This window comes from Podarcis cretensis (assembly GCF_951804945.1).
Source record: "Podarcis cretensis genome assembly, chromosome: 1".
Lineage (NCBI taxonomy): Eukaryota > Metazoa > Chordata > Lepidosauria > Squamata > Lacertidae > Podarcis > Podarcis cretensis.
Window position 1 is genome coordinate 92,214,021 of NC_137170.1, and position 25,194 is coordinate 92,239,214.

Below are 25,194 nucleotides of genomic sequence, written 5' to 3' on the forward strand. Positions count from 1 at the left end.
TGACTGTCAGTTCTTTTGTGCCTCCTTCACCTTTTCTCTGTCATAATTATGTCTCTAACAGAGATACCAGAATAGAGACGCAGTAGCGGGAGATTAATAGTACTACTACTGGGAAAGTTGTATTCAGTCTGAAACATCCAGCAGTTTTGAAATTCTATTAGAACATCTCTCTGGTTAGAATGCATTCAAGGACCCCAGGAGTGTTGAATGCAGGCAGTGTGGCCTCTACTGAGAGCTAGAAAAAAGGCACCTCATTTTCCAGAGGCTAAGCACAAGTGTTATTTCAATAAAGACAACTTGTAAATCTGTCCTTAAAGTTGGGAGCACCCAAATGGCTAGGGCTTGGGCATGCCCAGTTAAGACTTTGGATTTCTTCCCTCAAAATAAGAGGCATTCAGGTCATACCACAAACAGCTTTTGAAACAGCCTTCGCATGCCCCTCAACTGCCCTCATTAAATCAGGACATCCCACTTTGGGGCAGCACAGCACCCAAAAATGCAGCACGTTGTGCTGTGGCCCTGAAGGATATTCATAGTGTGATCTTCCATGAGATCAAGGAGCCCAAAACCACACATTTTGGAGCACTGAAATCTCACACAGGTCATGTGACTCATGTGGGAGCATGTCACAGGAGACATGTCTCCTGGTTTTCTGTGGCAAGATGTTGGAGACTATGCTCTCAGTTTCAAAAGGGGTGCGTGCTTAGAGTTGCAGAGCTTTTCCACTCAAAAATGGTGGCCCAAGCTATTCCTTGTTTTTCTCCACTACTACCTGCTTCATGGCCCAAGCAGGTAACCACACACCCAGCTACTGGCAGACACCATGTTTTCTCAGACTGTGGCAATTCGCAGTCTTGTCTGGATGGGATTTCCACCCAGCAAAAGTAGTAAGCAAGTAGTGAGCACAGATGAACCTAGCATCCTGTGGGATAAACTTTCCCTGACAGCCAAACTAATGATATTAAGCAGCAGCGTTTTCTGCTGTGCACATCTCTGCCTGACCTTATACCAGGATGCTTCCCCCTTTTGACTTTCTTCCTTAAAAAGCCTAATAGATTTTCTTTAGCTCGAGGCAGAGTAAACCTCTACTGGATTGAAGTAATGTAGAAATATTAGAAAAGATTGGGGCTGGGAATTCTTCCCTTCCTCCCCATTCTCCTTGCAGGGTGATTGGAGGAAAAATGTCTGACCTAAATCTGCCAGACACCTTCAAAAGCGGAAGGATAAAAACGTGTGAGGGGAGCGGTAAAATCTGCAAGCCACCCAGCACCAGTGAATAATTGTTATTGGAATGCAAATGCCACGAGATTAATCTGAAGTGGAAACAAAATCTGAGCAAGTGTTAAATGATTATAGTTTTATTCTCATATTTCTTTTTTTTCTTGTCTAGATAGATATTCTGCACTATAAATAAATATTTTCAAATGTAAGCATGTGCCTCATGCACATTAACTTGTTTTAATTTTATTTGAAATTTAAGCGAGAGAGGGAGGGCTAGACTTGAGGGAGAGCTAAATTTCAAACTGGAGCACCACCTACAGCATATTTGGTCAAATTGCAACGTGGGGGGGGAATCCTTTTTGAAAACGAAAACAAGCAGGTCTAAACACCACCATTTTATATGATTTGTTTTTTAAACTTTTTTATTAATAGTGCATAAAAAGAATACAAAATGACGCAGAGAAAATACATAAGTGCACAAAGACAAACTACCATTTACACATACAAAAAGAACCTTCCCGTCCCCATGATATCCTATCACCACACCTAGCGACTTCCCTCCACTACAGCTTGACTTCCATAGGTTTTGAATTCAATACCCAACATGGCAATCTTTTAGGTTTTTTATTTTAAGCTTTGTATAGACTATGTTATTATTATTACTTTCCCCCCTGTTCCTTTGGTCTAGGCATATCAGCATGTTCTTCTCTGAACAGTGTTTGTCCATATATTCTTCAAAACATTGCCATTCTTGTCTTAGTTTTTGATTTGATTGCATTCTTATATATGCAGTTAGCTTTGCCATTTCGATGAATTCACTTACTTTATATATCCAGTCATCTTTGGTGAGTATTGACTCATTCTTCCATTTGCTAGCAAACGCTATCCTGGCGGCTGCTGTGGCATAGAGAAAAATTCCTTTCTTTTTTGTGGTATATCTTTCCCCAGTAGGCCTAATAAGAATGCCTCTGATTTCTTTTGTATAGGTATTTTAAACATTTTTTTTAAGTTCTTCATGTATCATGCCCCAATATGTCTTAGCTTTTTCGCAGCTCCACCAGGTATGGAACATTGTTCCCTCCACTTTCCCACATTTCCAGCATAGGTTTGACTTTTGTTTATAAATTTTGGCAAGCTTAGATGGTGTTAGGTACCACCTGAAAAACATTTTCTTGAAATTTTCTTTTATAGTGTAGCACGCGGTGAACCTAATGTCAATGCGCCAGAGTCCTTCCCACTGGTCCAAATAAATTGTGTGGCCGATGTCTTGCACCCATTTTACTATCATTCTCTTTTACTTCTTCTTCTTGAAGGTCCCATTCTACTAAAAGGTTATAAACTTTAGATAGTATTTTCTTATTATTTTTCAATAGTACTTTATGTAATTTTGATTCTTCTCTGTCAAATCCTCTTTTTATATCTGTTTTAAAGACACTTTTTAATTGATTACATTGGAGCGAATCCGATAAATAATGCCTTATTTCATCAAATTGTTTTAACTTGGTTGACCTTATTCTTCTGTCAGTAATTGTCTATAGGTGGCCCATCTGCTTTGCATATAGGTGGCCCATCCGCTTTGCATAAACACCACCATTTATATGGCCTCATTTTGGTGGTTTTGCTTATTGCAATAAATATTCATCCCAACAATGGATTTCCTCTCCTGGTTCCTTAAGGGTGGTCGGAGTTTATTTGGCCTGGTGCTGCCATTAGAAAGCTGGTTTGGAATGTCATGGAGGAGCAATAGACTGTCACGTGTGTGTGTGTGTGTGAGAGAGAGAGAGAGAGAGAGATATTTTTATCCAAGGGAAAGATACCTTTTAAATTTTCTTCCTCATGAAGAAATAGCACATCAAAATAGCCTTGAGAAATCTACATTTTGACTTAAAGAGTAGAGTGCCATTTGCTGTTCTACATTATGCAGTGAAATTTCTTGGGCCAATGCTGGTTGGAATAGGTAGATAAAGCAAGACTGTAGAAATCCTGAACTGACCACTTAGCAATCTAGAGTAGGACTCAGCAAATGGAGGTCTTGGCCCATGACCAGTATCACGTTGTCTCACCAAAGGCAGGTAAACGTCATGCATGGGCTATGAAAATTGGATTTGCTGACAGAGCACTTTGAGGTATTTCATGTATGATCTCCACTAACTACTCTCTTCTCAAAGTGGCCCTCCAGCAAAATCATTTGCCACCCAATAATCTAGGCCACTTCAGGACCTTGGAATCCATTCCTGCTCCATTTTAAATAAACATCCACAATGAGAGGTGTATCCAAAGCATCCAGCATGAGGTGTATTGTCAAAGCCATATATCCATGTTTTTCACAGGAAGATAAGGAAAAAAAGTAGTGGGTCAACTATTTTCATATTCCAGTGATCATATGAGGCACTGCTTGAAAAAATGTGAACACTACATGAGAGCAGCGCATGAGAGGACTATCTGGTACCAGACAGCACAGAATAGGGGAATGTTATCAGGATCTAAGCAAAACTTTTCAGAAGTAGATTTTTGAAGAGAGGTTTTTGTGAGGGAAATGAATTGCCTTGAATACAGTTCTGCTGAAAGTGAATTCCACAGGCTTGAGAGAATGTCACTATATGAAGGAATAGATATGGCCATTTAGCAAGCAGTAACTTATTACTTAAGGGACGCAGGTGGCGCTGTGGGTAAAAGCCTCAGCGCCTAGGGCTTGCCGATCGAAAGGTCGGCGGTTCGAATCCCTGCGGCGGGGTGCGCTCCCGCTGCTCGGTCCCAGCGCCTGCCAACCTAGCAGTTCGAAAGCACCTCCGGGTGCAAGTAGATAAATAGGGACCGCTTACCAGCGGGAAGGTAAACGGCGTTTCCGTGTGCGGCTCTGGCTCTGGCTCTGGCTCTGGCCAGAGCAGCGATGTCACACTGGCCACGTGACCCGGAAGTGTCTCCGGACAGCGCTGGCCCCTGGCCTTTTAAGTGAGATGGGCGCACAACCCCAGAGTCTGTCAAGACTGGCCCGTATGGGCAGGGGTACCTTTACCTTTACTTTTTAACTTATTACAGCATGCATATAACTAGTGCCAACGACTGCATAGACCCACCAAGACAGTGAGAAGAATTTTAGCACGCATCTGCATCTAATCAGAACTCTGATAAAGTGGGAACAGTGATAAAAACTCCCCTCAGGACTTGAAAGGGTGACTCAGAACACCCGTCAACCAAGGAGTTGCATGATCAATAACCAAATGTCAAGAGGCTGTATGTTTTCAGCCTGAGGTCCTATGCTAGCCCCATGAGTCTAGAATGCAAAGCAAGAAGTTGCTATGGTTATAGGAAGCAACTTTCCTCAGACAGGCTAAAGAAAGAAAAACCACAGAAACTGCAATGCTAATGTGGTTTGGGCATCAAACTAGAACGTCAAACACAGAAAGAGTCGGCCTTGTAATTAGGCACATGCAAAGTGTCCCTGAATCATATTCTGTGAGTCTTATTGACAGCCATTTGATTTCACTTGAGGAAGTGCCTCAGCACTTATCCAATTTTGGTGAGCTCTGGCAAGAGTGCATCCTGAGACTTTTGCTTTCTTCAATGAGCCTTGGATGGTCTACCTCAGAAAAAGCATGCGGATTCACCCTGACTTAAAATAGTCCCTGCCAGGGGCAGCTTTATCTCTGAATCTTACTTTTTTCACTTAAAAGCTACAAATAAAAATGCTTAGATTCTTAGAAGGCAATCTTCAGTTTCTTCATAATGACCGAAGATAAAAGAACTGACAGGTAATCTATAAATCTACTTCTGGCTAAGGAATGAAGAGATATTAAACCATGAAAGATCAATTATTTCACTGCTATTTCTCTCTCACACATTCACGTGCTTTCACTAGAGGCTTGCTATATTTTAGAACTGCATCCCAGAATCAGGGGTACTAAACCCCCTGTGTTTCTCTGGCTTATTCCACCTGGCTGTAAGATTGTCATGGCAATTCAGGCTTATTCATTTAATGCATATGATGCAGCAGTGGAACACTTTGCATGCAATGTGGCTATTTCCTCAGATTTATGGATATTTTACATGCACGGACTCCAAAATGTGCAGTTTTTGGGGTGCTCGCCAAAGGGTGTATATACAATTAAAAATAGATCCTGAGTACCCAGAAAAGCATGTAGTCCAGGGCTGGGGAACCTATGACTCTTCAGAAGTTTTTGGACCAAAGTTCCCATTGGCTCCGGCTGGCATGGACTGTAGTCAGCAGGGGTTGAACTTTGGTCTTTCAGATTTCATTGGTGCCCTGCGTGAGGCCAAAATTTGACGTCCCCCTGCCTCTTGTTTTCTGTTCTACTCAGTTCATTACATCAAAGTTGTGACAACCTACGGCACCCTCTAAGCTCAGTGCCCAGTGTGGCTGAACCAGTTGCACTGCCCTAAATTGTTGGACTATGGAAACCATTGTCCAACAACACCTAGAGAACCATGGGTTCTTCATCCCTTCAGGGTGTTATGCCATGAACCTGCTCACCTGAGGACATTGGACATAGTAGGTGGCGTGAATTAAAACTTTTCTTGTGGGATCTACCAGAGAGATTGGACTTATTCTCCAGTGCAGAGGTCTCTGGGAGAAACTACTCAGGAAGGTGTAACCTAAGTGAGACATTACTTCCACACACTATACTTAAGAGTCTTTCCAATCATCCTGACCTCCTTCAAGTTTCTAATATTAATCAGGCATCTAAGCAATGTGGAGAAACATAATGAGCCTACTTTTTATTGGTTAAAACACAAAGGAAGATGCATCAACAAAATGTAGGCAACATAGATCATCTTACTTCCAATTTCTCTATTCATTCTCTAACATTTAAAATGTTACTAGGCTGAAAACAGGCATTCATAGACTCACAACCTGATTGAAGCCTTGAGAGAGAACATTTTCCTGGGTGGTTGCCTTCCCCTCACCCTCTCCTTTCCAGTGCTTATTAACAAAAGCACTGCTCTAGCTGTGATAATGAGGAGAGAGGAAAAGTCCATTTTCCAAGAAGGCAATTCTAATTTTTTCCAGACATAACTTCAGTTCTCCACTTTTCTGCAGCAATTTGCAAAAAGTAAAAGATCCTCATGAAAACTTGTCAGCATTATAGTGTGAATTTCTCATAATCAACACATTTTTCTACACTGTTCTGACTGATGTATACATTTTTACAAGCCATTTCTTTTTATATAATGTATTTGTATATGTTACTTACACCAATATTTTTGTTTCATGCACACTTTTACCTAACATGTGCATGTTTCTAAGTGCTGTTTGATTGGAGAGCTTTATCCCAAAATTCAGATAAGTGCAGATTAAGAAGGATTGCTATGTTTCGGTTTTCATATTGTTTCAGAAAGTGTGGATTGGATAGATTCACCTTTAAATATGAATCTAATTTCTCCCCAACTTTATTTAAGAGGCAAATATTTTGCTCTGAGACTCTTAGCCAAGCAAAGGTCTTGCTAAATGAGCCCATAATAGTGAGTTTAGCTTCAAAGTTGGATCTGCCAGATCTAACCATTTTGCTCTCAATCACACAATGTCACACAACAGTCAGAAGACTTGTTAGCAATCTTACAGAACCAGCCTTGCCAAACTTCAGCTCATCTATAGAGAGAACATTTTTGCTTAAATTTTACTTACATATTCTTACAAACATGATGAGATTTAAACCCCCTCCCCCCACACACACCTATTTGGTTAGTGTGGAGTGTTAAACCATTGCTGCCTTTCAATTGTGGATAATATAATCCAGTATATTGCTTGGGGAGAACTCTGGTCTCTTGGGATGAAAAAAGACCCCATAAATGTACTGCAAGCTGTTATCTAGTTTTCTAAAATGATTCACTTCAGGGATAAGATCTTTTATGCCAACTTTTAGCTCAGGGGAAACTTTTATGACCAGGATATAAAGTTCTGAATAGAGAGGGTTTATAATGGAAAACCACAGTGTATCTATGGGATCAGCTGGAGCAATGCTATTATACAATTTACAGCCGCCTTTGCTTTAGAGTCCCTAGAACAATAATCTCTCACAAAGTCCAATATTAGAGGGCTGTTTCTAAGATGGGAGGAGTGGAACAAGAGGCAGTCCTGCATTGCTGGGAGTTCTATCCCCTGTTCAAAGAATCACAGCTAACTGATGATGATTTCCACATATAAATGGGGAGAGATTCTGTACTTCTTCAGTATATAGGTCAAACATCTGAGCATATGGCCCTTGGGGTGTCAGTTTAACTGAGGATTTCCAGTACACTTTTCAGCTCATATGAGATCCCAAAGCAGAGAACATTACACATATACAATAAAACAGCAGTGTTATCAGCACAGAGAATAATATAAATCCAACCAAACTATCACAACAGGAGATTAACAGCTTGCTTTAAAAGAAATGTGTTAAGCTCTTGAATTTGGCAAATGTTGAGAGTTAAAGGAATCCCATAAGGAATACAGAGTGAGAAGGTTCTCTTAATTATCACAACAACCTAGCCTCAGCCAGAGGGAATACCTGAGGCAGAAATTCATTACTAGGCCTCTGTGATTGAAGAAAGTCCTAACACCTTTAGGCCAGAGGTCTTTTAGGTTTGCTATTTGGCTCCTGAGACCAGATTGGCCGACCCAAACCTATCCATCACCTGATGACATATTATGGCAGGCATGGGTTGGCTAAAGCCAGCAGGGGCGGGCTTTGTAATTTCAATGTCACCCTGTGCAGGGCCAAAAATTGGCATCCCCCTATACCTCTCACCTTCTGTCCTGCTCAGTTGACTGTGTCATAGTTCCTAAACATTTTTATTCACAGACCACATTAAAATTGCTCAGGATCTTGGCGGACCACTTAATCATGTTTCTGCCCATTGTAGCAACTATAATCCCATTCATGGATGCAGTAAACAGACTCTCAAAGCTGATCACCGAATAATTTTTTGCTTTTGAATTATGGTGCTGGAGGAGACTCTTGAGAGTCCCATGGACTGCAAGAAGATCAGACCTATTCATTCTGAAGGAAATCAGCTCTGAGTGCTCACTGGAAGGACAGATCGTGAAGCTGAGGCTCCAGTACTTTGGCCACCTCATGAGAAGAGAAGACTCCCTGGAAAAGACCCTGATGTTGGGAAAGATGGAGGCCACAAGGAGAAGGGGACGACAGAGGATGAGATGGTTGGATAGTGTTCTCGAAGCTACCAGCATGAGTTTGACCAAACTGCGGGAGGCAGTGGAAGACAGGAGTGCCTGGCGTGCTCTGGTCCATGGGGTCACAAAGAGTCGGACACGACTAAACGACTAAACAACAACAAAATCAGACTCTCGGCTCAGTTATTCACCAATGGCTTTATTCCAAAAGTCACGGCAATGTCCAAACATAGACCAAGCTACATGGTTCAGAAGTTTGTCACAGACTTCTAAGGTATATTGTAGGTGTAAGCTAAGAAGCTGTCCCTCATAGGACAGGGAGCACAGTCATTTGTGCAGTTGTCATCCAGAGCCCTGGAACTGGGCAAGCAAGCATGCACTCGTGCAAGTAGGCTGGGTCTGCTCATGCCAATGCAGTCATTGCCTTGACCTTGGTGACAGAGGTGGAGGCAACATGGCTGACTCACTAGCTGATCTGGTCTCAGGCACCTCCCTAGTGGTACCACCTGAATGAAACTCGCTGGTGGTCCACGGATAACAGTTTGGGAACCCCAGTCTATACAATAAAACTCATCAGGATATGTATAACTATTTCAGAATTACTTTCCCTTCATTTCTTATTCTGGCCCTCAGCAAGTCTCTTTCCTCCCTTGCCCCCCAATCACTGCTGAGTGCCATCAATCGGCAGCAGCAAAACCAAAGCATAATCACCTGGATACAATCTGTTTGCTGCAATTTTATGTTCTAGTGCAAAGGGACAACCCACAATATTACAGTCTATGAGAAGATCAGTAGATTCCAGACAAATTGCATGACTGCACAGCTGATTTAAAACATATCTAAAAGCTAGATCATGATAATGATAACAATAATAATAATAATAAACTGCAGAATGTGAAGTTGAATGTTTAGGATGAATTGGCAGCTCACCATTAGATATAGAAGGAATGCAATATTTTTAGGGAGATTTCACAGACACCTTTATGGTGTGAAATGCACACTAGCCTGAGAAATAGTCTTGTGCTACACCAAGAATTTCTGAAACCTTGATTGGCTAGATGAAGCCAGATTTGGGTAATCTTTTAGGGCACTTCGCTTATTTGTCTCCCTACTGCCATGCTATCAAATGAAATCAAAGAGCACACTGGTGTGTGTGTGTGTGTGGGTGTGTGTGGGTGTGTGGGTGTGTGAATTAGTCAGTTTTTACTCCACAAATCAAATAAGCTCAACAACAGCAAACTAAGTGGCATACTCTTAGGTCTAGTGTTGTCACTGGAGACACAAGGACAATGTCAATCATCTTGCTCAGTGGGTAGTTGTGTGCAGCTATCCATGATAATATCTTTATTTGTCAATTATCTTAAAGCTCTTTACATATGTTATCTAACTCAATAATCCTTAAAGCAATCACGTAAGGGAGGCCATTCCTACATGTTGTGAATTACCAATGTGAATTGGCGGCAGAAACTAAGAGATGATAGCTTCAGTTCATGAGCTCTGCATTAGTAACAAATCATGGACTTTCAGATTTATCAGTACTGGGAACTGGGTTTCCTTTCAGTAGCGATTTCATGGCTGAGTCAGAATCTGCATTGGGAACATCTCATCATACCTGTAACCACTATGCTGCACCTCTCAGTTTCTTATAATGAGCGGTATCCAACTAAAACATACTCAGAGTAGACTCACTAAAATAAATGGACATGGCTATTCTAAGTCCATTGGTTTCAGTGGGTTTACTCTGCACATGACTTAGCTGGGTACAAACCTAAAGTGTGTAGCTTCTGTGTGTATATTGAATGCAGCCACCGGCAACAATTTAAGCACAGTAAAAACACAAATAGAGGCTTCAAACATGATGGGTAGCAAAGCACTTTCCTTTGATGAATATTCATAGCAAATTGATGAGTTTTGTTTTTGCAGTAGTCACTTCATTAGCCAGCACCATTAACAATGCAAAAGTATTTGTGTAAATAAGCGACTGAAGGGTGATGACCCTAGAGGCAAGGGATTAACAAATTACCTCAATTGGGTAAACAGATGAGGTAGTGTCACTTTGGAAGGAAGGGGTCCTCTCTGCCTATGCTGCTGTTTATACTAGACTATCTTGGCTGTGAGTCCTGGAAGACCTTCTCTCTGCCTTGCAGGCCTTTTCCCACCTGGCCTGGGTGGCTGGGTCCCTGACTGACTCCAGCTGCAAAAACTGAGGCTTCTGAACAGATTCTTGGGCTGGGGTATTGTTTAGGGAGTTTTGTTGCAGGAGGTGTGTGTTGCTTGTTGTTGCTGTTATTTTTTGTATATTTATTTTATATCTTCTTGTGATATATGCCCTGCTTCTCTCCACCTGGCTTGGGGCGGGGCCTGACAGGCTCTATAAAGGAGTGATGCTGCTGTTGCTGGGCAGAGAAGGCTCCGTTTTTGTTTTTAAATTTGCTTTCATTTTTTATCTATGTCATTTTAAATTGTGATTGATATTAATGCTGTATTCTTAGTTTTAGATTTTATGATTTATGTGGAAATTGTTTTCCATTTGGTTGTGTACTTTTTGATGTGTTTTCTTTATTGTTTATGATTTTTGTTATGTGGGTAATTATGTAAATCTTGTCATGTTGTAAGCTGCCTTGAGCATTGTTTTAACTATGGAAAGGCAGCATACAAATAAAACGATGATGATGATGATGATTTATGTGGAAATTATTCAGTTTGGTTGTGTATTTTTAATGTTTTATATTTTTGCTTATGTTGCAGATATGTATTATTTTCATGTTGTAAGCTGCCTCGAGGGTGGTTTGTACTGTAGGAAGGTGGCATACAAATAAAATTATGTATGTATGTATGTTCTCTTGCCTAGCGAATAAAAAGTTTTGGCAGTGCTCCCCCTGAACTGGGTGCAAGTAAGAAGCCAGGCAGGTAGAGATGACATCAGATGTGGCACGGGTGGGTATGGTTTGGGAGAAACAACCTTGCAGGTGAAATTGGGATCCCTAGCAGGCCAACTTTGGCCCTTCTTGTAATGATCTCAGGCAGACAGCAAGCTCCAATAAGGAAGAATGAGTCTCTGGCAGTTTTATGCATGTTTATTTACAATTTACATCTAGAGAGCGGCTCCGAGCCTGCCACCATTAGCTACGAGTTGGTTACTCTGAGTCTCCTCCTGTCGCAGCACAAAGGGCGCCAAAGTCCCGTCCTTCCTCTTATGCACTTCCATTGTATTTTAACCCTTTCAGCTCTTCTAGTTTGGGGATGAGGTGGGTGGAAATCCCCTCCGCTCTCAAATGAAGAGCCCTCTGAACGCTGTTTCTCTACTGGTTGCATAGCAAGCCCCTCAGTGCTATCTATCTCTTTCCCTCTCCCTGCCTGTGAACTGTCTGAGTCTGCTGCTCTATCTGAGTCTGGGAACTCTTGGTGAAGGGGGGCCGAGCTAACTCACTCCTGCTCTGTCTGAATTATTTCTTCTCAGAGTCATACTCTGGCTCTCTCTGTACTGACAGTCCTTCATCTCCAGAGCTTGACTCTTTCTAAGTGTTCAATTCAGCCTCATCCCTGACACTGCTAGAGGTTCCCTACCCATGGTCTAAATTGGTGTATCTTCTTAAGCTGGCAGAATTTTAGAAGGGAAAGCAGGCTAATATGTGGAGCTGCACACTGACAACTTGTTTCACACAACCCTATAAGCGTGTGGTGGAGGGGTGATGTGTATGCCCAGCCCCCAATCCCTCATTGGTTCAAACCATTTCACTTGCTCAGTAAGTATATGAAGCAGGCCACAGCTCTATTAATTTCAATCAGAAAGAGTTAGGAATAGGCTTGACTCTCCCACTGAAATAAATGGTCCTTGCAACTGGCCAGATTGCATCCAATGTTAACAGGTACAAATTAATCCATTTGTAGGTCAGTCCGTTGTGGGTCAGCTTGGTGAATAGCGCTCACTTTGTGCCAATTTCTACACACAATCCAGTTGCCAAGGATCAGAGAATGGTGACAGCTACACTTTATTGTGCAATGTGAGCTCCTAATTATAAGCACAAATTGCTCTTCTGGACGTGCCACTATGTAAACAAAGGGCTGTGGAAGGGGGGAACCCACATTCATCATCCAGCAAGTATATGTACAGTGTTTCCTCCTCTGCATCTCTAAAAATGCAGTGAGGGAGATGAAATGGAAGGTTCCTCTTTCCCCGCAAAAGATCTGACCCAACTGGTGACACGAAACATGTCTTAGGAGGAATAGGTGGTAATTTCATCACAACTGACAGTAGGCAAGTGGTCTTTCAAGGGAATCTATTGGATCAGAGCCTCACCACTTCAAATTAAAACCTCCTTTCTTCAAAGTTTAGTTTTTGCTAACAGCATTAAAAGGCTGGCTTGAAAAGTGGCTTCTTAGGCAGTTCATATGTTGCAACATCAGCACTCCTTACCTGTTTCACATGAAACTGCAAATTACCAATTTTTATCTTTTAGTTTAGAGGTATTTCTCTTGGGCTAGAACAGTGGGTAGCAGTCAATATGGTGCCCTTCAGATACTGTCAGACTCCCATCAGCCCCAGCCGTTATAGCCAATAGCCAGGAAGGATTGAAGTTATATTCCAACAAGATCTGGAGGACATCACTTTTTTCTAGTCCAAAAGAGCCACAAACTGAGCTGCTGTTTTCTATGTATGAGACAAGGCATATCTTGGCTCAATAGCTAAGAGTTCACTCCTGCCCTGGGCTGCATAAAGGATGCAAAAGCTTGAGTATGAAGTGAAGTCCTCAGCAGGCAACAGTTTTAAAAGGGTATAAGAAGCATCGGGATCCATACTATTCCTTTATCCTTTTTCAGATTAGGGCTGAAGCACTGACCTAATGCGTTAATTTCATTTTGTAAAAACTCATGACTTAGTGCAATTGGCACATAATGAAGAACATTTTTCACAGATAGTGTCTTGTCTAAAAAGAGAGAGCATAAATAGGCAAAGGTCTCTTGTCCTAAATAACATTTTAAAATGCAAATTTGTCAGTGTCATTCTGAGAATTAATGCACTGGCTGATAAACCCGTAATGTCCTCAATTTGCAAATTACGGTTCTTGGTAGGTAATATCCCAGGAGATAAATTCTGAATAAAAAAGCTGGATTGTTTCTCCTCATCATAGAAGTTTATTTGAAAACAACTACATTCTATCTTAAGCGGGCCACATAAGTGTGTGGCCTTTTGTGTGTGTGCTTTAGATATTAAAACACCAACACTGTAACAACAGTGGGCTTTGTTTTTCCATAAAATTCACATCAGAATGTGTATGAACTGTTGGGATTTTGTTGTCTAGGAGACCTTATATATATGCAGAGCTAATACATTGCTTTGCTCAATTTAAAGCTGTAATTTCTCATAGCTAAGCAACTGAGCATTTAACTGCAATTATCAGCACTATCATCCACATAAAAGAGGGCATATTTCCATTTATACTCATACTGATAGGAATATGAGGGTGAAAGTAGAAATATCTTGAGGTCATTAAGAGCATGCCATGTCCTCAGAACTCTGAGATGAATATCAGATGCCCAGCTCTTCCTGAACCCGCCAGTGTTTTTCAGGAGTTTGGGGTATGTTGATTTCATAAAAATTAATGGTCTTTTTCAGTGTCATAGCTCAATGCTCCTTTTTTTAGATTCATAAAAACTAATCCCAAGTTTTGATACATCTTTCTGCAGAATTAATATCTTAACACACAGGTAATAGGTGGCATGACATTTAATCTCTTTGATTAAATTATATACTAAAAATGTCTTATAAATAAAAGAAACAATGGAGGCAACTTTTAAATTATCTTGTTCTAAAGTGATAGATTTAATGGTTACCAAGGGTGATAGTTAGAGCCCATTAGAGCTATAAGAGGGCTCTCTTTTTTTAATTCCACAGTTCTGAAAAGACATCATGGCCTAGGGTAGCTTTACCCATATTACTTTCATTTAATCAGATGAAAACTAAAAGAAAGCTGTAGGGTGTTTCTTTTTCTTTTTCAACCGCTACAAATTTCAAACCACCAAGATTACAAATCCGAAATCTGTTTCAAAGGCAGAGGTGCTGCCTCTTAGGCTTCTACCATCCAAGGCAGCTGCCTCAGCCTGCACTGACTGGCAGAAACATTCATGGGTTAGATTTGCAATCTACAAGCAAAAGAAAACATAAATTGTTGTCTTTCAGTGCCTACATAAATGCATTGCACCTATAATCATATCTGAGCTCTGAACTAAGGAAGAGATCTAGATGACAGCTCTTATAGGAGAGACATATTTATTATTAATTTTGTTTTTCTCTTTAATCTATTATGAGAACATTTCACTCCCCTACCTAATGCTTACTATGAATGCAATTCATAATTTCTGCTATATATTCATGCATTTCCATTGTTGTGATGTGATTTTTAAATATCCATATATCGTCTTACTGTGTAGAACAGGGTTCTACAACTTACAACCCACCAGGGTGACTGTACTCTACCATCCATGCATTGTATTGTTTCAGGAGACTAACAATCATCACACATCCCCTTCTCCCATTTTGCATCCCAATGAGAAGTAACTGGGATATACATGATGTGACAGCTCAGTGCTGTGCATGCTTAGTCAGAAATCAGTCCCAGTATATTCAACGGGGCTTCCTCCCTAGTCAGCATGCCTAGAACTGAGTCTTTGATGGCATTTTGGGATACACTGAAGGAACCCAATGGCAGGTTGATAGTTTTCAAAGGCTGGGAACCTCAGTACTACAGGATTGTAGTAACGGGATATGTTATGTCACAGTATCATGTTAAACAAATTGCTTCAGACTCTTGAAAGGACACAAAAACAGATCAAGTTATCTTGTGAAATACTAGCAAGTGTAGCAACTAATAGTATCTCAGACAAATTATCTAGGAACACAAATGTAAAGAGACTGGGCAGAGATAGCGAAATGGTAAGTTTGTGTTAGCTCTTATTCCACCTTCCCATTTCTCAATAAATCTTCATCTTATAATTAGTTCACCTGAGACTGAGTGGAAATCAGATTTATTATGGTCTTTCATGAACATACATATGTGCACACGTAGACACTATATAGTAAGCTACTAGGAACTTTGAGTCCTCATATAATCCCTTTTTCACTATACACCATTTCTACACACACACACACACACAAACTGTCATGACTGATGTTTACACTTCGGGTTTGGAGAAAGCAAATGAGGGCCAGGAGATTCATGCTGCAGATGATAAGTTCTCTTATCTAGTAAGGCATTATTTTTTTGTCTTCTCGAGAGAAAAGAAAACAGAACAGCATTCACTATCTAGAGATAGAAGTGATGGTTTTATACTTTTAAAAAGAAATTTGAAAACTGGGCCTGCTTGTTATATTGAACATAAGCTCAATAAGCCATGCAGTGGTTGTAGTACTGTAAAACAAAGGGTTCTCTCTCTGCTATTGTGAGCTCTACTTTTTCAGGTTCCAGGTAATGGAGTGAGAGTCCTCCATGCATACGGTTACACATGCAAAGAGTATTTCAGATCTTCTAATGAGCACACAGAGATCAGGCGCTCACAATCTCTCTCCTCAAGTGCATTCAAAAAAGAACATAGAGGGTTCAGATTGTACGTAGGGAGTCTATGCATATCAAATGCATGCACAAGGTCCATACATTTTGTGTGGGAGGTCCTTTTTTATTTTAAAACAGCAAGATGATAGTTCCCTCGTGTGCCTTGTCATTCTGGCATGCTCTTCAACAGTAACTGCAATTGTCTATTTGGTAAATCACTTGTACAGGTCTCTCTCTTAGCTTGCTTTCTTAATTCAAGGAAGCCTAAGGTCCAGTCCTATGAGTTGCTTTAAGCAGTAGAAGCACAGTGATATCTTTTTGCAGATATTAAGTATGAATGTTATGTTATCTATTATGCTGTAGACCTCCCTGGGGCCTTTGGACCAAGGACAGTATTTCTTAACTAAATAAATGTACTGCTTAAGCTAAAGGTGACCCATGCAATCCTCAGCAGCTGTATGTGTTGCGTGTTGAGTCCCACAGTGCCACCCCCCAAAATAATTCACACTTCACACATCAATTTTTGTTTAAGGTTTTTGGCATAATTTTGGCCACAACTTTATTCAAATACAAAAAATGTGAGTGGTTGCTTAGGCATTGGTTATGACTATCTGTCCATGCCCTCAGGGACAGAGCTGGCCTTCCGGACACCAACGGAAGCCAGAGTGGGAAACAAGTATTGGGTGAGAAATGAGGCTGGGAATCAGACCCACACTTCTCACCCTCATGTTCCTGTGGGGCTTGCACGGCCCAAGTCCGGCTCCACGGACAAGGACGAAAAGAATGGCAAGCCCCTGGATTCCTTTAACGGAATTCCCTTTCCGCATCATTTGGAGGGATAGGCACTTACCCCAAGCACCAATTAACCAATGCCTAACCGCCAACCTTACAAGTTGTGATGATTTGCTACGCAGTAGGCAAAAACCAAATGGCACCAGCCAATCAGCCAAGTGGCAAAATTCCTACCAGGCCCCCGCTCCAAGGCGAACGACCCCATGACAGGCATAGCAAGGTCAAGCGATCAAGAAAAAACCACCCTATTAAAGGGAGGGAGGGCGGGTGATCCGGTGCAAAATGGCCAAGAGGACGTCCCCATGTCTGGCCCCTATATTTAAAGCCTCTGACCCCTCCTCCGAATTGGCAACAATCAAAATTCCCCAGCAACCCAATTAACCCCTTAAAGGCTAGGGTTGCTGACCAAATTTGCCTAGTCATGGCAGGGTGGCCTGTTCCCCCAACCGCAACACGTGCTCTCTGTTAGAGAGAACACGCTTTGTTGAGATTAAATTCCATAGCTAAGGCTGGAAGCCTACACAGATTTGTAAAGCTGACACCTCATTTGTTTCTGAGCCCAGTTCAAAGTGCTGGTTTTGACCTATGAAGCCTTAAACAGCTCAGGGCCACAATACCTCAACAACTGCCTCTCTCCATATGAACATAACCAGACTCTGAGATCATCCTCTAAGGCCCTTCTTGTGCCTTCTCCGTGAGAGATCCAGAGGGTGGCAACATGAGACCAGGCCTTTCCTGCAGTGGCTCCCTGTTTGTGGAGTACTCTCGGGGTGGGGATTGGCTGGCGCCTTCGTTATACACCCTTAGGTGAAAACGTTCCTCTTCAACCAGGCCTTTTGCTGATTGACATCTGATGCCCTTTTAAATGTTGTTGGGGGGGTATTGGGTTATTTCAGTCCTTATTTTCATGTATTTTGTTTTTTTATAGTGTTATTTTATGTTGTGAACTGTCCTGGGGTCAATGGATAAAGGGCGGTATACAAATTTAATAAACAACAGCAACAACAACAATTTTATATGGCAATATGCACAAAGTTATATTTTTTAAATGCCAACATGGGGAGGCGGGGTAAGCTGGATCAGAGTCATGGAATGGGATAGGAGGGATTTAACCTTTTGCCCTTGTACTAGAATCCCATCATCCTACCTACCACACCCACTATTCATCACGGAAAGAAAGTTCCCATTGATGCTAGTGGATATGCTCCTACATTTCTCCAATGAAAACAGGGACGTCCCATTCCATAATGATAATTTATACCCCACACATCTTATTCAGTTGCCTGTGCAGTCCCAAAGTGTCTTGGGGTGGTTTTGTTTCTGGCAGGAGCAGACACCATGGTAGGGCCTACCTGACCTCCTGGAAGGTGAGTTGCTACTGCTTCCAGGAGGGGGAAGGTTGCAAATGAAGTAGCCAATCCAATATGGTGCGTTTGCACTATGATGCCTCGCCTGATGCCTTGCCCCTTCCCCTTACCTCCCAGTAAGCATCAATGACTCACCTGATGGGAGGTTAACTACAGGTTAACCAACTCAGGGCCATCTTTACCCGGGGGTGCAAGGGGTGCGGGGCATCCAGGCGCTGAATTCTGGGGGGCACACGGCACCCTCCACTGAAGCCACCTAAGCTCTTAACTATTTACCTGTTAAGAAAGAATAAATAATTTTGATCAAGCTAGTAAAACAAAATACATATATACCTACAGTAGGTATTACCAAAATGTATACCTACAGTTTCACTAAAGGACTTTCGACTTTGTGCGCTCATTTACCAAAGATGTGCCGCACCGCGCCAGCGGCAGCGCTTGTCATTCACAACAGCAGTGCTTCTCAGACTCAAGGACAGCACTTGTCATTCTCAACGGTGCAGTGCACACAAAATTAACTAAATTTGGGGGCCCTGGGCAGATCTTTGCACCCCGGCAGCACATATGCTAAGGGCTAAACTAAATTTGGGGGCACTGATGGATCTTTGCACCTCAGCAGCACATATGCTAAAGAGGGCCCTGAACCAACTACAGGTTAACCAACAATGAGAGGTGTTCTTAAGTCTTCACAGCTGCAGCAGCTTGATTTTAATATTCTTTTAATAGTATAGTGTTTTGCCACTCTCTTTTGCATGCCATGTAGTGCATATAATAAAACAAACAGCATTAAATTCTTATCACTCAAAGCAGCCCGCAACCCACAGAAGCTAATGGCAGAACTCCCGTGTATTTGAACGGATGCAGATTACACTCCCATAACATGAGACTATAAATCATTAGTGAAGATGTCTTCTTCTGAATGCACTCCTGACCCCACATGGGCTTTGCGGGTGCAACCTGGAAATTTATATTCAAATTCAATTTTAAAACATTCATCTACACCGCATCAGTTGGAGAATGGCATCACTCTGGTGTGACTTATCAAGCCATTTATAACTAAGAAACAATGCTCTGTTTTTCCATTGTGCCTGTTCAAAAACCATAAAGGAAAACCAATCTGAGCTGAGGTGCCAGGTTCGAATGATGGATGCTCCCAAGGAAGCCTTGCTTTATTTTGTGAATATTCCATGAGCAGCAATAAGGGGCACTCTTAATGGGATACATTATTCATTGTGGTTTACATTTGCAATTCTGTTTATTTTATTTTACGTACTACCCATTTTCCCCAGGAAAAAATAAATAAATGAAACCAGATCATTTGTTTCCTTTCCTCCACTCACTTAAGGGAGGCATTTCCAATGTTTTTTTAATTGCTTTGTGCATATCAAGAGCCATTAGGCATCACCATCGCTTTGCTGCTTGAGAAGCCAGCGGAACATTGTAGCATATAGCAAAGTAAATAAACCTGATTAGTGTCATTATCTCTGACAATTGCAGAGTCAATAACATCAGAATCACCCATAGAGATACACCCAACAACACTTGAACACAGCCAATAGACATTTCAGGCCAAATATGTCCCAAGCGAAATGCCATTACTAGCTTCAATGGAATTACATCAGCCATGAATTTATCACCTGCAGCTGTCAAACCTAATATGAGCAGAGTATATTTCAGGCATACTTAAAAGCTAAATTAAATGGAAAGAGGTTTTAGGGGGCATTTAAACACTCTGTGGCAGAGCTGAGAATCCATCCCCTAGAGCTTTTGCAAAGCGAATAAGAAGTGGGCAATGAAACCAACTGGAAACTGAAAGAGAAGCTGATCAATCTACTTTCATTGTCTTTTCTGGGTGACATGAAACTGGGCAGGGGGGTGTTGTCGTAACAGAACAATATATATGTAGTTTTAAAAGGAAAGGGTAAAAAAACGAACTTTTTTTTTTGTCTTACAATCTTGGTATTATTAGCGTCGTATAGAAACTGTCTTAAAAAAACAATTTCCTTTGAAGTAATGGTTGTGGGAAAAGAAGCTGAAAAATATCTGATGCAGCTGGCCTCCTTCCTGACAGCAGATGGGTCACATTTAGTGTCATTTCTCTGATGGCCAGTATGGGCAGTAGCAGGGTATGGGGGGCAATCCCACCCTCCCAACACTGGCTTCAGTGGGGATGAAAAGAGGCCACAGCAAAGTGATGACTTTGTGACTGTGCTAATAGGAGCACACTTGCCTAACCATGAGCTCAGTTCAAATCACTGGCTTGAGTCTATGCACCCCACCATTCCTTAATTCTAAATGCTCATTTGCCTCCCAACACGAGGGCTATTTTCTCAGGGCAGCCTAAATTTTGACCCCACTGGTATAAAACATGGTATGAAGAGAAAGTTTAAAGTGGGGTTATTGCCAACCTGACTGCAATGAAAACCATATGTAGTTATTAAAACATGTGAAAGATACATCATCACTTGGGTGCAAATCAAATCAGGCAAAGGTAAAAGGTAAAGGACCCCTGACAGTTAAGTCCAGTCACGAACGACTCATCTCGCTTTACTAGCCGAGGGAGCTGACACTTGTCTGCAGACAGTTTTTCCGGATCATGTGGCCAGCATGACTAAGCCACTTCTGGCGAAACCAGAGCAGTGCACGGAAATGCCTTTTACCTTCCCGCCGGAGTGGTACCTATTTATCTACTTGCACTTTGATGTGCTTTCGAACTGCTAGGTTGGCAGGAGCAGGGACCGAGCAACGGGAGCTCACTCCATCGTGGGGATTCGAACCGCCGACCTTCCGATCGGCAAGCCCAAGGCTCAGTGGTTTAGACCACAGCACCACCCGCATCCCTATATAGATCAAATCAGGGACTTACACAAAATAACCTCCCCATGCACAGTTAGCTAACCTTGGACTTTTCGTTCTAAATTTACTCAACTTGACATATGCATATTTTCCAAGTAGAAGTATTCAGACTTTCCCAAATCTTTGCTGAAGACTTTCTTTAGTCAGCAGGCCTCCTTTATCAGCATAATTCTTATTAGGCTGTAAATCCTAGACACACCTACTTGGGAGTAAGTGCCATTCAACTCAGTGGGGCATACTTCTGGACATGCATAGATAGGATAACGATTGTGCTGTTAGTAAGTCAGTGGATGTTCTAAGTCAGTTACTAAAGATACTGATGCCTCCAGTTGGAGACCCTGAGGTCATTTCCACCAAACCTTCCTTTGATAAAAAGATCCTGAAGTATCTCTCCAATGTGGCTGTTAAATTCAGTGAGCGGCAAGTCTTAAAGAGCCCCCTGGTCATGGTGCTTGGTAACCTAACCTCCTTTTGTTCTTATATTAACAGGCTAACCAGTTCAGAAATAAAAAGGAAGACACCACAAGACGAAAATACTTCAGAATTTCTTCTGTGCCCTTCCAGAGATCCAATTTACTTCAAAGGGAGTCGCACATGAAGACTTCTGAGTGGATTGTGCCATAAGGCTTAGAGGCGCATGAATGTATTGGATTGCATCATTGCTAGTGATGGGTCATAAATTAAGAAACTCCTTGTACTAGGCTACTGCTGGGTGGATGGAATCCAGGTGCACTCAGCGGAAATGGAGAAAGCTAGCTTTGAAGTTTGTTATTAAGCTCTTTTTAAAAACAATACAATCAAAATATGTCTCTTCTCTTCACTTTAAATTATATTAGGAAAGGATGATTGTCAGAAGAAATCACTCGTAACCAAGCAAAAGAGCTATACCTGAAGGTCAGCTGTCAGGGAAAAAAGATCCCTGCTGCAGCTGCCAAAGGGGCGCATCAATTTTGCTAAGCAATGGAGCAATTTCTGTCATGGTAGCACAGAACACTGGCATGGAGTCCTGAGAGAACAGCTTCATTACTTCAGCACAAATGAGAACAACTTCATTACTTTAGCCATTTGTCTTGGCTTTCCGAGGGGTAACTAAGAAGTTCTTTGTGTTGACCTTTGCTGCAATACTAGCTGGAGGCTGGAATATTTATTGTTAATAAGAACCCATCTGATCCAAAGGCATCAAGCATTCATCTATTTTGGCCATTCTGGTGTTAAATTTAAAAGGGTAGGAAGGATTACTTTAAAAGCAGGTAGGATGTTAGTATCTGCATCACTACTGCTGTTACTGTTAGTAGCATTAGGACTTAGGACTGGAGGAGAAAATAAATTTTGTTTGCATTTTAATGAAATATTACCTAATTTAGACTTCTCAGAACAATACATGAACCAAAACCCAGCTATCCTAAATCTGCAATCCTCTGATTTTTGCAGTGTCATTCTCCAGCTAAACAAGGTGTAGAAGAAGCATCTATCAGGGGAAAGCATTGAAATGCATTTATTGGAGGAAACTACATATAAACCCAGTCAGATGGGCAGGGTACGAACTGTTGTTGTTGTTGTTGTTGTTGTTGTAATGTTAATGCAAAAGTGTCTCTATTAGTCAAACTATGCAAAAAAAAAGTGTTTATTGGGAGAAATTTGCATTAAAATGCTAAAGAATTTTCACAAGGATTTTTTTAAGAAAAAGAATAATCCCAAATTATTGCAGAAATGCAGAGAACTGAGTTTAAAACTAGGGGGGGGGGGACTGAAATAACTGAACTGAGAGATTCATCCAGCTCTACTAATAACTGTACTGCTACCGGTACTATACTTTCCTTACACAAATTCAATTGAATTTCACAGTAAAATCACCAGCCCAAAGAAGGATCAGCTAAAAAAAACACTTATTCCAGTGAAGTATGATTTTATTTGACAATACTTATGACTTATGACTTTGTTTGACTCATTTATCTGAAACCTGCCTCCTGCAGATTTGCTAAAATTCACTTGAAACTTTAGCCTTAATAGCCAACAATTTTATTATCACATTATCATTTATGGGAAAGAATTGACTTTGTCAGGTTGTTCAGAAAGTCCCACAAAAGTGTAGAATTTACAGCTTCTCGTGATTAGTAACATTATTATGAGAGGCTATAACTCATTCTCTTTCATATGAAATAATTCATATCTCAGCCATAAGTTGAAGATGGCATATTTAAATTGTGGCTTGAGCATTCACAACTTACTTGTTAAAAGAATGTTGCTTTTTTTAGCACAGGGAAACATCAAGAGGCCATTGGTGTGAAATGAAAGTCATGGGCATGTTTGAGGAACAAGCCAATATTTACAACTGAAGAAATGCATCAAGCTCTTATAGAAAGGCAGGGGCTGCAGCTACCCTGTAAACCTTTGATCAGCATTTGGCTCCCGAAAAGAGAAGACATAGGAATGAAAGGGCTGCTGGCCACTCTCAGAAGCAAAAGTATCAGACAGTAAGGATGGTTGTTGCTGCTGCTTACAGTCTTGTGATTTGCCATGGAGGCCTGTGATTGCCACAGTTCCTCTGCAAAGTGAGGGTGCTAACAAATTAGCAGCATGAGGGCCAGCCTGTTTGTGATAAAGCCTTTGCTTGTGCTTCACAGCTGTCTGAAAATAAGTCCTCAACAAAACAGGCAAAACAACAACAACCCAAAAACAAAAGACTTACTCCTTTGCCTGTACCAGACCCCAGGCTGCCCATTAACAGATTAGTAGTATTTATCCATTCCAGTTCTTTGAAATGGCCTTTATGGACATAAATTCCAGGTTTCACAATATTTATTTATTATTTGTTCACAGTTGTCATATCCCATCCTCCCTCCACCAGGAGCCCAGGGAGGTTAGCAGCATGAATAATAAAGCAAAGCAATATGGTAAGAAAACCGTAATTAAAATCACAGACCGCCACTCAATCAGGGATGAGAAGCAACTAGATCCATTGTGCCACCCCACTAAAAGCCAAATTCATGCCTTGAAAGTGTGGGCAGATATTCATGCCTTTAGCTGTCACTTAACTACTTCTGTTGTGAAGTGTCAACCAGATGTCTCCTGGGTGGGAGTTTGATAAACATGGCAATGCCACCAAGGATGCCCTTTCTTAAGTCTCTTACATGGGCTGAAACGATCCCTCTTGAGTCCTCAGTTCCCTCGACAGTAACCAGTCCACAGCATTCTGCACCTGCTGCAGTTTCGAGACCATCTTCAACGTTCACTACTTCCATGTAGTTTTTGAACACAATATGGTGTTGTGCCTTTGATATATAGCTCAAAGCAGTTTGAGCCCCACTTATCTTAGAGCCTATCTCCTCATTATCATGATCCTTCATGATTGGTATCATCAGCTTGGGAGTCATTAGGAAAAAGGTACCTTTGGCTGATGATCCAAGTAGACAAGAGGACCAGTTAATTACGGCCAGGGATGGACAAACTTCACTTGGATTAGCTGAGAATTTGCTCTGTTTATGAACTTTCTCAGCAAGCATTCAAAAGCATTCAGCATTCGTTTGCTGAGATTGGAATCATCTCAGTGTTTATGAGCTTTCTCAGCAAGCACTCGGAAAAATCCTAGCCTGCTTTTTTCTTGGCTTTATCATAGTGGTGCATGTGTGAGAACAGTGCTGTGCACATCTACATCATTATATCAACCCTTGAAATTTGTAGTTTGATTTCCTCTGCCCTGCACACATTCACACCATTGACAAGTACAGAATTACTTGGAAACTCAACCCTTTTCCTCCAGACAAACAGCCAGGAACTAGAGGGGTTTTCAGATCTGGATGGAGAACAAGAAGGTTGCAAAATGTTTGCAAGTACCGATCAAGAGAATCGCTTCAAAGAGAAAAGACACCCACTCAACAAAAGGTTGTTTCATCAAGTGATCTTATCACATAATTCACACCCATAATGAAGAGTTCACACTATTTCATAGCAATCAGGAAAGGTGCATTTTGTTTTCTCTCAGTTTCACATTTTTCCAATCTTCAGTTCAATTTGCCACATCTCCACATCAGTTCGTTATTATTATTTTTTTTAAAAAAAGGATCCTCACAAAAATTCATAAGCATTTTGGTGCACATTTCTCCCAACAGACATATGCTTCTATACAATTTCCCCTAATATACTGCATTTTTGTAAGTTACTTTCACTAATATATGCATTTTTATTCAGACTCTCTCCTAATAACTGCAATTTTGTGTAATTTTATTGGAGAACTGCATGATAAAATTCAGAGATCAGTAAGGCTGCATTCACA